Source organism: Chrysemys picta, chromosome 10, assembly GCF_011386835.1.
Source record: "Chrysemys picta bellii isolate R12L10 chromosome 10, ASM1138683v2, whole genome shotgun sequence".
In the NCBI taxonomy this organism is placed as follows: domain Eukaryota; kingdom Metazoa; phylum Chordata; order Testudines; family Emydidae; genus Chrysemys; species Chrysemys picta.
The window spans coordinates 66,853,756-66,865,930 of NC_088800.1; the positions used below are offsets into that span (position 1 = coordinate 66,853,756).

General features: G+C 40.3%; 1 long non-coding RNA gene across 1 annotated transcript in view; it reads left to right on the forward strand.

The window, feature by feature from the left end:
* Nucleotides 1-3,501: 3,501 nt before the first annotated feature.
* The window catches only part of LOC135973814 (uncharacterized), a 66,954-nt gene continuing 58,280 nt past the window's right edge, over nt 3,502-12,175 (forward strand). Inside the window, exon 1 of the long non-coding RNA XR_010590845.1 lies at nt 3,502-3,562. This is a non-coding gene — a long non-coding RNA (uncharacterized LOC135973814). The remainder of the gene's footprint in view (nt 3,563-12,175) is intronic.

Below are 12,175 nucleotides of genomic sequence, written 5' to 3' on the forward strand. Positions count from 1 at the left end.
TCTCAGTCCTAAGCAGCCAGCAGGGGAAAAGCACAGAAAAATAATAATGGACCTTATTACCACAAATAATAAGGTCCATTATTACCTTTTTGAGATTTTCCATGGCTTGTGCACAACTCAGCTGCAATTTTGACAATCATCATGTGATTTAAGTAGGGCCTTAAGTAGGGCCTTTGCAACTCTTCATAATCCTGCAAAAGAAAAATATGAGGTTCTTGGAAAACCCCTGAGCATTGATTAAAGACATTTAAAATTCACAGAATGATGCTCATCATATTTCTGCATAGTAAAGCAAGAGCACTTGTATTGTAACTGGATACCACTGAAGTTGGCCAGGTGTTTACCTTTTAATTCATGCTGTTTTATGGTTTGATCTTTGATTCCTTGTGCAACCAAGGCTCCCATTTAGGTTAATAGGCATTGTAGCTACTCTGGGATTTCAGGACTGGGCCCTTAATGCTCCAAATAAAATATCCTTATATTGGAGAAGGAAATGAGTGGAGCAGGGCAGCGCCTGGTACAACATAGTGGTGCATTGTCCTGCTTTCCAACCAGAATTTCTTGATTAAAAATGTAATATCTACTTGTAATTTTTTTTTAAACCTTGAAAAGGAAATACTGTCTTATTTCTGATACTGTGTCTTGGTAACTGTTGAATTTTAATGGCAATCAGTGCAGTAATATAAGGAGATGGGGTCACTAAGCTATTCACATCCATTGACCTAATTTGAGTTTTCAGAGCTAGCCAGGCTGTTTTCTAGATAAATTAACTAAACCCAGATTGTGACTTTAAAGCAACTGAATAGTTTTGAAGTGTTTGCAACTGCTTGTGTGTTCTATTTACTATACTTTTGTTTCAGATGTTTTGGAATATTACCCTAATATTTTATACTCTTTCTGATGAATATAATTTTCACCCCAATATTTGAAGACTTAAAATAATAATTGCAGCCCTATTGTACAAATGGCCTCTTTTTAGTGTAGGATACTTGATCCTTCCTCAAAAATCATAAGGACATTACTGAAAATTATACAGGGAGGAATTGGTGGGATATAAAACATATATACTTCTGGGTTACTGTTTTGAATCTAGGTGATGTTAGTAGCAATTGAAAGCCCCTACCATATAAAGTCTCTTTGAAGACCAATATGAAATGAATTAATGGTTTCAGTCCAGTTTATAGTGGAGAGGTGTCCAGAGCACAAATCGGCATCCTTGTTGGCAGGTTCTGCAGAGCATCCCAAGGACTGACTAGGTAAGAAGAATGAACTACTGCAGACTTTCACTTTCAGAGCTCGCTCCTGGGCAGGGCTCACAGTGGTTGTGGGGCAATGTGTGAACCTTGAATTGCTATTGGCCGGAGTTATGTCTGTTCTGATAAACAGAAGACTCTGGTTTCCAGGGCTGTCAGTGTCTTACCTTTCAGAAGCACAAAAGCACTTAAGTTTAAAAAGATTCAAAAAGTTAATACCATTCTTAAAACTTCATACAGATCCAGAATTTCAGTGCAGGAAACAGGATATTTTTCTTGCAAAGTCATTGCTAGAGTTACTGCTCTGACTTGTAGCTGGGAGGGGGCACTGCCAAAATGTATCTCAGCATGGGAGATGAAACCACTGGAGTGAATCAGTGATGAATAGTCTCAGTCAATTCCTCATAAAGAGATGGAATGTTCAGTGAGGGGTAAGAATCAAGACACCATTCCAGAAACTGTTTTGTCCTTAATTTTTTTTTTTTTTTTTTTTTTTGGTCTTGGCACACAGGATCCACAGAAACAGATTTTTCAGTCTTATAAGGATTTTTTTTACTTTACTATGTATATGGTTATGAACAGAGATCCAGATATATCTGAGTCTTGGGGGGCAGGGAAGGTAATGTGGTAAGGAGAATATACATCAGCTGGGTTTTGGTCTATCATCTCTTTTTAAGAACACTGCTATTACAAGTATAATGACACAATAAACTTGCTTTGTTTTGGGCGGTGGCGAGGTAGCTGATTCAAATAAGCAATAAAATCAGTCCTGTTCAAATAGAATCGGCTAGGAACTTCTGAAGCTGAACATTGACATTCATCATGCAGATCTGGTGCACATGAGCACCAGCAGAAGCTCTAGTGCATGCCTCCTTCCTCACTCACTTAAGGCTTCTGGCTCTCACATTGAGAATTAATTAAAAACGAATTTAAATTTTTTTTTGCGACGAGTTATCCTTTTAATTAAATAAGAAGACTTGAGGGAAATGTTTGTGGTCATTTGTGGCCACTTATGCATATCTATTTGTAAATTAGTAGGAATTATATTCCCACAGACCCCTGCAAATGCTCCTGTGAGTCATGCTGCTTACTGCTTTTCCGCAGACTTCTCTGAAAATGAGCTAGGCTAATCTGTTAGTCAGTGAAAGAGAGTGCGAGACAGAATTTGGTGAAAAATGTGTTCTGCCCCCAAGTACACAGTACCATTCCAGAAACCTATCTCTCCTGTTAATGCCTTATACTGGATTACTTGCTAATGGCTAGTGACCTTTTCCCATTTGATAGGACTTCATTGATCAGCGTGTTTTTAGACACGCACTTCCCATGAGTAATCTAGATAGTTAAAAAATGATGTAAAAGGCCTCCAGATAGCATGGCAATGGATGCCTTAGAAATGTGAATGTGAATAGTGGTTCAGTGAATTCAGGTTCATGTTTTTCAATTTCTGATTTTCCTAGTAATGTTTTGGTTAATAGCAAGGCTTGTTGTTAGAGCTGGATAAAATTTTTTGACCAAAGCTTTTTTTTGTGTGTGGCCAAAAATGCATATTCAGGTTGATTATTTTTATTTTTTTTAATGTGTCATTTCAACATTTTCAAAATGTAACGTTTCAACTTTTCAATTCAAAATAAGTTTTTTAATTTTGAAATTTACCATTCATTTTCATAAAAGAAAACTCAAAATTGAAACAAAAAATTGTTTTGGGTCCAACAAAAATATTGTTGGATCCAATTTTTTTAACTTTGCAATTTGCTGAAAAAAATTATTTTCGGGTCGACCAGAAATTAATTTTTTTAATTATTTTAATTGCCAGCAAACTGAAAAATCAGTTATTCTCAGTTTTACTAGTCATTCATTATTGGGCTTGATCCAGAAAGCCCATTGAAGTAATGAAAAGTCCTCCATTGACTTCAGTTGGGCTTTTGGGAAAAAAAAGCAATTGATCATCCTCTATAAGAGGGAATATGGGAGGATCCCCACTCTACTACTCTACTGAAGAGCCCCCTCAGTGTTCCTCCTGTAAAGTGATGGTGGTGACTGGTGTGCTGTATACCCTGAACTGTGAACAAAAGCTAATGGAAAAACAGAGATTTCTGGTCATCCATTCTCTAAAATGAGCTTCAGAGGAAATAATGAGTTTGTCACTTTTTATTTATTGATGGTGTATGGACAGGGCCTCAAAGATTTTTCCAATAAAATGTTTTCCTTCACTTTAAAAAAAAATTTCTAATGTAAGTCTTTTTTCTCTCCTAGTTTCAGCAGAGGGCTCTTTCTGGATGACGAGAGAGCTAGATGATGAATGACACCAGGTAGCAAAGTGAATAATTATTATTGTGAATGGAAGTGATTTGTTGTTCAGACTACATAAAGATTTAAGATTTTAGTTCAGGACCTATTTAATTGTAATGGTTATAAAATAGTCATACGAAAATAGCTTAAAGTTTCATTACCCTTCATATAAAGGCCAAAAATACTCCCTGTCTGACTCTTCTAGCTGAGATCTCCATTTAAAACAGGAATTTGATTTTTTTTTAAATGATTCTGGGATTTAAAAAACAAAAAAATTCTTAAATTTTTAAACTGTCAAGTCTTTTGTGCAGGGACAGTCATTTACTTCATGTATGTACAGTGCCTAGCACAGTGGGGCACTGCTATCATTGGCCTCTAGGTACTATCACAATACAAACATTAAATAATATCACAAGCCTTGTTTATAAGTAAAAAGGGCACAAATCCCTTTTTTCTTTTGCAAGTCACTTTTAAAATCGTAGTTTGCACTCAGATAACCTTCTGTTAGGGATTTACCTGTTGCTGTTAATGGTAACAATATTCACTAACATGACCCTGTGCAGGTGCACAAATCAACATGAGAATACATATGACCCCTTGTGTTCTAAGAAAGACTGAGGCTGTCTCCACACAGCCACAATATCTTCCTCAAAGGAGATAGCAAGGAAGATGCAGGGCCGTAGCTACTCTTAGGGCACGTCTTCACTACCCGCCGGATTGGCGGGTAGCGATCTATCTATCGGGGATCAATTTATCGCGTCTAGTGTAGACGCGATAAATCGATCCCCGATCGCTCTGCCGTCGAGTCCGGAACTCCTCCACAGCGAGAGGCGGAAGCGGAGTCGACGGGGGAGTGGCAGTGGTCAACTCGCCGCCGTCCTCACAGCCAGGTAAGTCGACCTAAAATACGCAACTTCAGCTACGCTATTCGTGTAGCTGAAGTTGCGTATCTTAGGTTGACCTCCCCCGTAGTGTAGACCTAGCCTTACCTGTTAACTAGCAGTGGAACCAGCCTGTGTGATGGAGTGCATACTGTATCCAGTAATAGGGTGATGTTTGAATTCCCTGATGTACAGTGCCCCCTGGAGCTATCACTGTGGCGCAGTGATGCTCTGCATAGTTTGCAATGTAAGACTGTGGTTTAAAGCCACTGTTGGCTCCAAAATTTGCAGTAATGTCTGACAAGACACTGGACCTGATCCAGCAAGGAGCTAAGCACTTCATGTGAGATGAGTTTTGTCATACTTCATTGGATTCAATGGGAGTTGAGTATGCAACTTGGGTCCTCTGATTTACGTGGAATGAGAGAAGTTCTGCTGCACTGTATCTGTGACCTCTAAAATGGACTGTGATTACTCACTGCTGAGAAAAACAATCAGGCTAATAATCTATTCTTTTCGGTGCTGATATATGGCATGCCTACAGAGGCTGCTTCTTGGAGGAATTCAGTCTTTTACAGCAGAAAGAGAGGGGAGGGAAAGAAAACTGAGCAGATGGGACTTTGAATCACTAAGGCAAAATATAAATTGTTAAAATATAGATTTGGTTGAGAGAAACTTACATCAATATAAACTGACAGAAAAATAAAAATGGAAAAAACCCAGACAAACTTTTCTGTACTTTCTGAGGTAGCATAATTTTCACACATCCTTGCTTTCAGGGAAAAAAAATCTGCAGTAGGTAAAATCTTGGCTGATACACCTAAAAAATCCCCAGGACATAAGTTTGGGACCCAAACTGACCTGAATACATATAAACTTTATTTATATTCCACAAGATGGAGCTGTATGATTTCTGCTTTTGGAAGAAATTCACTCTGTTGGCAAATGATCCTTTGGTTACCGTACAAGGACAGCACAATCACTATAATCCATCTTTCCTTTCTCACTATTATGCTAAAAAGTTGTTGAAATTTTATTCTAGATGGTCAGATGATGGAAACTAAAACTATCATTGAGTTTACCAAGATGGCTTCTGAATCCTAAAAAGATAACTGTTTATTTAAAGAGAAAAGGAAATCTATATTTTTTATATAGCAGATCAGAATGAATTTCCTAGTGTGTGATGTTTTCTAAATTGTCCTTTCTTTATGTACTTTAGTGATGTCTCTGCAATGCAGATTTCTTTGGAATATGAGTCTTCTAAAAAAAATATTTTTTTTTTGGTGGCGGCGGTGTGTGTGTGGGGCAGGGGAATCATATAGACTGTGTACAAGGTTGTGTTGGCATCAGAATCATGAGGGATGCTGGGACCAAATAATTGAATTGAATAGTAAGCTGTTTAATTACTCACTGATTTACATGCTTTCTATTACATTAAATTGATTTTTCCAATTTCTGTTTAATAGTTTGGTTTATTTAGTTGTACTTCTGTCCATCAGTTTTGCACACTGGGCTTGTCTCTCCTGAAACAGTTAGCTCAAGTGACTACATCCGAGCTAACCTAGCTTGAGTGAGAGGGCCACACTGGGTATGTCTACACAACAGCTGGGAGGTGTGATTCGCAGCTTGGATAGACATACAGACATTAGGTCTGTCCGAACTAGTGTACTAAAAATAACAGCGTGGCCATGGTGGGACAGGTGGTGGTTCAGACTAGCCACCCAAGATATGACCCCCTATGTATGTACTCCAAGCTGCTGCACATCACCACTGCCACACTACTATTTTTAGTATGCTAGCTCGAGCAGAGCTAGTACATACAAGTTTACTGGTGCTGGGAATCGCACCTCCCAGTTACTGTGTAGGCATACACACTGAAACAACACGCAAGCTACACAGTGATTGGATTAGCAATTAATGAGTTGTGTTAACTCAAGCTGTAGCCAGTGGCTGTATCCTCACTGCATTATTAGCTTGAACTTCAACCAGTACCTCCTGATGAGCCAGCTAGCTAGAGATTTTTGTGAGTGAGAATTGGTTTAGGGGCAACACTTGATTTATACCTAAAGCTAACACTTCAGTAAAGACAATCTCTGTTATTATGTACTGTATCTTAGGCTATGTCTACACAGGAATAAAAAACCCACATCTGGCCTGAGAGGGTCCCAGGACTTGGGCTTTAGCCTGAGCCTGAATGTCTACACAACAATTTTTAACCCTGCAGCCTGAGTCCCATGAGCCTGAGTCAGCTGACCTGGGCCAGCCATGGTCATGTCTTTGGGTCTTTTATCCCAGTGTAGACATACCGTGAGTGACTAGAGGCTCCAGACAGATTGGAATTCCATTGTGTACAAACACCACTTCCCTGAACAAATACAATAAGACAATTCCTTCCTCAAAGAATTTACCATCTAAATAGAGAAGACATAGGGCTGGAGAAAGTAACTATTATCTCCATTTTGCAGATTGGGATCTGAGGCTCAGGTGGGTCAAGTAATTTGCCCAATGTCATACAGGAAGTATGTGGCAGAGCTGGGACTTGAAACCAGATTTCCTGAGTCCCACGTCAGTGCATTAACCACAAGACCATCCTTCGTCTTCTACTGACTCTTGGGAAATGTTTCCTTTCTCTTTTTTTGGGAATTAATGTAGCAATCTTAGGCCTTGGCTACACTTGCGAGTTACAGTGCAATAAAGCAGCCCCGGGCGCCCTAGCTCACTCCTCGTCCACACTGGCAAGGCACGTAGAGCGCTCTGACTTTGCAGCTATAGCGCTGCTGGTACTCCACCTTGACAAGTGGAATAATGTTTGCTGTGCCTGCGCTGGAGCGCCGCAGCGCCAGTGTGAACAAGGTGTTGTGTTACTGCGCTGTGATCAGCCTCCGGAAATGTCCCATAATCTCCTTAAGTCAAGTGGCCACTCTTGTTGTTGTTGTGAAATCGGCTGCAGGAATGTGGAAATGCCTTTCAAAGCTCCGTTTCAGAGAAGCTGGCTGCTTATCAGCTCCAAGAAAAAGCAAACATTTACTGTTTGCTTTGAGTGAATGAGAGAGAGACAGGGCGGGAGAGGGGAGTCTGAACTTACAAGACAGCATGCTGATACACTCTCAGCACCCCAAAAACCCACTCTCTCTCCCCTCACATACACACAACACACTCCCTGTCACACTCCACAACCCCTCCCCCATTTAAAAAGCATGTTGCAGTCACTTACATGCTGGGATAGCTGCCCATAATGCACCGCTCCCAATGCTGCTGCAAGTGCCACAAATGTGGCCATGCCAGTGCGCTTGCAGCTGTCAGTGTGGACAGACTGCAGCACTTTCCCTACTGTGCTCTACGAAGATGGGTTTAACTCACAGCGCTCTACATCTGCAAGTGTAGCCATGCCCTTACTTTGAGGTCATAGGTATGTTAGGATAAAGAAAGATCTTTACAAGAGTCCACTGTTATGTAGATAGCTGTATGCTTAACTATGGATACCACGAAACCAATGATACACCTGAGATACCTCGATGATGTTTTCATCCTCTGGACAGATAGCTTAAACTTCCTCGGAGATTTCAACAACAGCCGCCACCACCTGTCCATTAAACTCTCTTTGGGACATGCCTACACTAGCATCAACTTCCTGGACACCACGATCAGCTTCATCTATTAGATCCTACAGACAACTAAATACAAGAAACCCTGGGATCACCACACCTACCATCATAGATCCAATAACCACCCCAAACAAACCAAGAAATCTGTTAAAAGCGACAGAGTCCTGTGGCACCTTATAGACTAACAGATGTATTGGAGCATAAGCTTTCGTGGGTGAATACCCACTTCGTCGCATGCGTCTGTCGCTTTTTACAGATCCAGACTAACACAGCTACTCCTCTGATACAAGAAATCTGTTGGCACTCAGATACCACAGTTTATGCTCTGAGGAGAAAGTCCAGGATATACACCTTAACGCACTCAAAACTGCCTTCACCGAACAAGGACACTCCACCAAAGAAGAACATTGCATAATGGAACAGGCCACCCAAATACCCCATGAGAACCTGCTTCAATACAGAAATAAAACCCCCTCCAACCACACACCTCTACTTGTCCCCTTCCATCCTACACTGGAACCATACAGGTATCATCAAACAAGTACAACCCAGACTCAATGAGGAACCCATCTTGTAAGAAAACTTTCCTGAACCCCTTCTTCTAGACTTCAAACAACCCCCAACCTCTCCAAGTTCATCATTAGAAGCAAGCCCCACAGACCAGGTCACACCAACTCAAAGTGGCACCAGACCCTGCTAGAACAATAGGAGCATAACCTGCAGACATATCTCCACTGCAACGATCAAGACCCCCCACAACACACCTTTCAAGAATCATGTATCCTACATGTGCCTATCACAACACATGGTATACATCCAATACACTAAATGCCCCAGTAACAACTATGTGGGTGAAACCAGACAATCACTACACTCTCAAGTGAACTCCGACAGGGCAATGACAGAAGACAAAAACTGTCACCTGTGGGTGAAAATTTTTCACAAAGCGATCACTTTATATCTGACCTATCAATACTCATCCTCCAAGGAAACGTGCACAGTACTTTCAAAAGATGAGCCTGGGAGCTTAAATTCATTACACTGCTAGACACTAAAAATCATGGACTGAACAAAGATGCTGGATTTATGGCTTATTACAACAATCTGTAACCCACTAACCCCCTCTTTTTGTCCTATGACTGCAGAGGTTGTAATGGGCCACTCTGTCTTGAATGGTCCCTAGAAATAAGTCCAATGCTACTTATACTAAACCAGTGGGTCTCAAACTTTTTTTTCCGGACCACTTGAAAATTGCTGAGGGTCTCGGCGGACCACTTAATGATCTTTCCAAATGTTGTTTGTACTGTTAGCTAACTATTGTAAAGCACTTTGGATAAAAGCACTATATAAAAAATAATTAACTTTTTTTGTTCTACAAATAAAAGCACACAACTCATATTTTAATATCAGTAGTCTTACCTGTCTAGTGTGATGGATGTGCCCTCTCTCTCCTGCCACAGCAATCCCCGAGCTGGGGCTGGGAAGGAGGGGAGAGTCTCTCCCTCTCTCCCCAGCCGTGGCAGCCCCCGACTAGGGCTAGAAAGGAGGGCCATCTCTCCCCGGCAGCCGCAGCCCTGGAGCTGGGGAAAGTTGCCTCTTTCTCTGGCCACTGCAGCCCTGGACGTCCCAAATTCCCCCCACCCCCTCTTCCCACCCCACTGCCCCCTGCCAACAACTCCGTATTCCCCCCCCCAAGACCATCACCTCACCTTACATGTGCATTTTCTCTAGGGTCCAGGCACCTAATTAGTGGAGCCACGCCTGCGCTTACATGATATGCAAAGCGCAGATTTGCTGCTAGATGGTGCTCCTTTGGATGAAAACTAGATTGTCGAGCAGCAAAATTGGCTTTCCCTGGATCAAAATATTTTAATTTAACACAAACCAATTTTGGAAATCTTCATTCCAACAATAGCAAAAGGTGGAATATTGTAGCCCACCAACTATTTTTTCCCCTAACTTGTTTGTGGCAACAGTTGCAGGAAAAGATGATTTTACTGTTTGACAATTTGCTTTCACCTCCTGAGGAGAACCAGTTAACAGATGACAGCAAGGTGGTCACCATGAGCTTACCTCTAATACACCTTTTGTTATACTGGGCCAATTTGTCTTTAGACCAGGGCTCGGCAACCTTTCAGAAGTGGTGTACCGAATCTTCATTTATTCACTCTAATTTAAGGTTTCGTGTTCCAGTAATACATTTTAACTTTTTTAGAAGATCTCTTTCTATAAGTCTATAATATATAACTAAACTATTGTTGTATATGAAGTAAATAAGGTTTAAAAATGTTTAAGAAGCTTCATTTAAAATTAAATTAAAACGCAGAGCCCCCGGACCGGTGGCCAGGACCGGGGCAGTGTGAGTGCCACTGAAAATCAGCTTGCGTGCCACCTTCGGCACACATGCCATAGGTTGCCTACCCCTGCTTTAGACTTTTAAAATAGAACTACAGAAAAGTACTACTACTGAAATACAGTTGACAGGAGAGATCATATGGTTAGTGTCTGGAAGTCACTGAATCTGAAGGCAGCATTTTACAGTGCTGCCAAGGCCTGGAAAGATGTCTAACATCAAAATGTTCTTGACATAAATTGTGCCAAGACACTGAAGAGAAGAACAAATCCTTCCTTGGATTTGAGGAAGAAGTTGAAGAAGCCAACAACAGGGATTTTCCACAAATCTTTCCTGTGCTTTCCCTGCAGAGGTACAACTTTGCACCAGCCCCTACTCATAATGGGCTCAGTCTAGTTCGTAATATTTTTATAACTCTCTTGTCATCTTATTCGTCATATACTATTATTTATCATCAGTCTGACTACTGGGAAGCAGAGTGGGCCAGTAAGACACTGGATTGGGAGTCTTAGGTTCTATTCACCCCTCTTCCATCAGCCTTTTGTGTCACTTTGGACAAGTCATTTTACTTCTTTGTGCCTCTGTTTCCTCATCTATAAAATGGTGATACTTGTCTCCTTTAGAAAGGCTGAGATCTATGGATGAAAAATGATAAACAACAACTAGGTATTATGACTTGTCATATTTGCCTTTTCTTAGGTTATGAAGTCTGCAATCAGGGAACATATAGTATTTGCTCAGCAAAATGATGGCCATTGTAGGCATTTAGTTTGGTAAAAATTGTTGTTAATAATGTAATGAAAATATGGCACTCCTAAATAAATATGCATTTTTTATTTAGACTGACAATATATTATACCTATATAAAGCTGATGTACTCAAAATATAATTTATTTCCTATTACTTAATTTTCTTACGTACACATTTTAATACTGTTTTGGGTTTAACTCAATTCCTTTGAAATCAGTAAAGGTTTTGTCACTGATTTTGGTGGGAGCCAGAGTGTGCGTATTGACAATAGTTTATTTGTATATAAATTAGATCCTCATTGCATCTGGATTGTATAGACATAATTTATATTCTATGACTATGTGTATATGTGTCACAAATGTTCATACATTATTCATAATATGAAAATGTAGCAATTTTAGAAGAGGACATTTGAAGCCCTTAGTATGCAACATGTAACTGTTCCCCTCCTCCCTCCCCCAAGAATCTAAAACATTAAAACATGCTTGGTTGAGATATTCTTGAAAGATTTTCAGAAATGGATTATTCACATGAATAATATAAGTTGAATTGCATCCCATGAGGGAAAGCGTGAAAGGTGAAAGACAGGCATTACTAGCCAAACTGTAGTTGTGTGCCACCAATAAACAAGATTATAAATGAAACACAAAAGCAGTTAAAAGTGTGAAGTTCACAGTGTGAAAAGGAGGCATGTAATAATAGGGAATGCTACTGAAACAACTTAAATAATCAAACGAAGGTGCTTTATTTGCAGGTAAGTATAGTGCAGCCCACACACTTCAATCAAGTCAGCGGTAGGCTTTAATAAGCAATAATAAAGTGTGAAAGGTGGCTTTCTGAGAAGGGTGGGAAGGTGCATGTGTTTATTGCTTATAATTATGTATCCAGTAAACACAAACCAAAATAGAAGCCCTATGTTGCCTTCTGTTATGCCACCCAAGCACTGTAGTACCATACTGTGTGTAACTGACAAATGAGTTGGCATCTTTGGTGTGGTAATCTCTGGAAGTTCCTACGTTAAGAAGTGAACATTTGATAACCCAG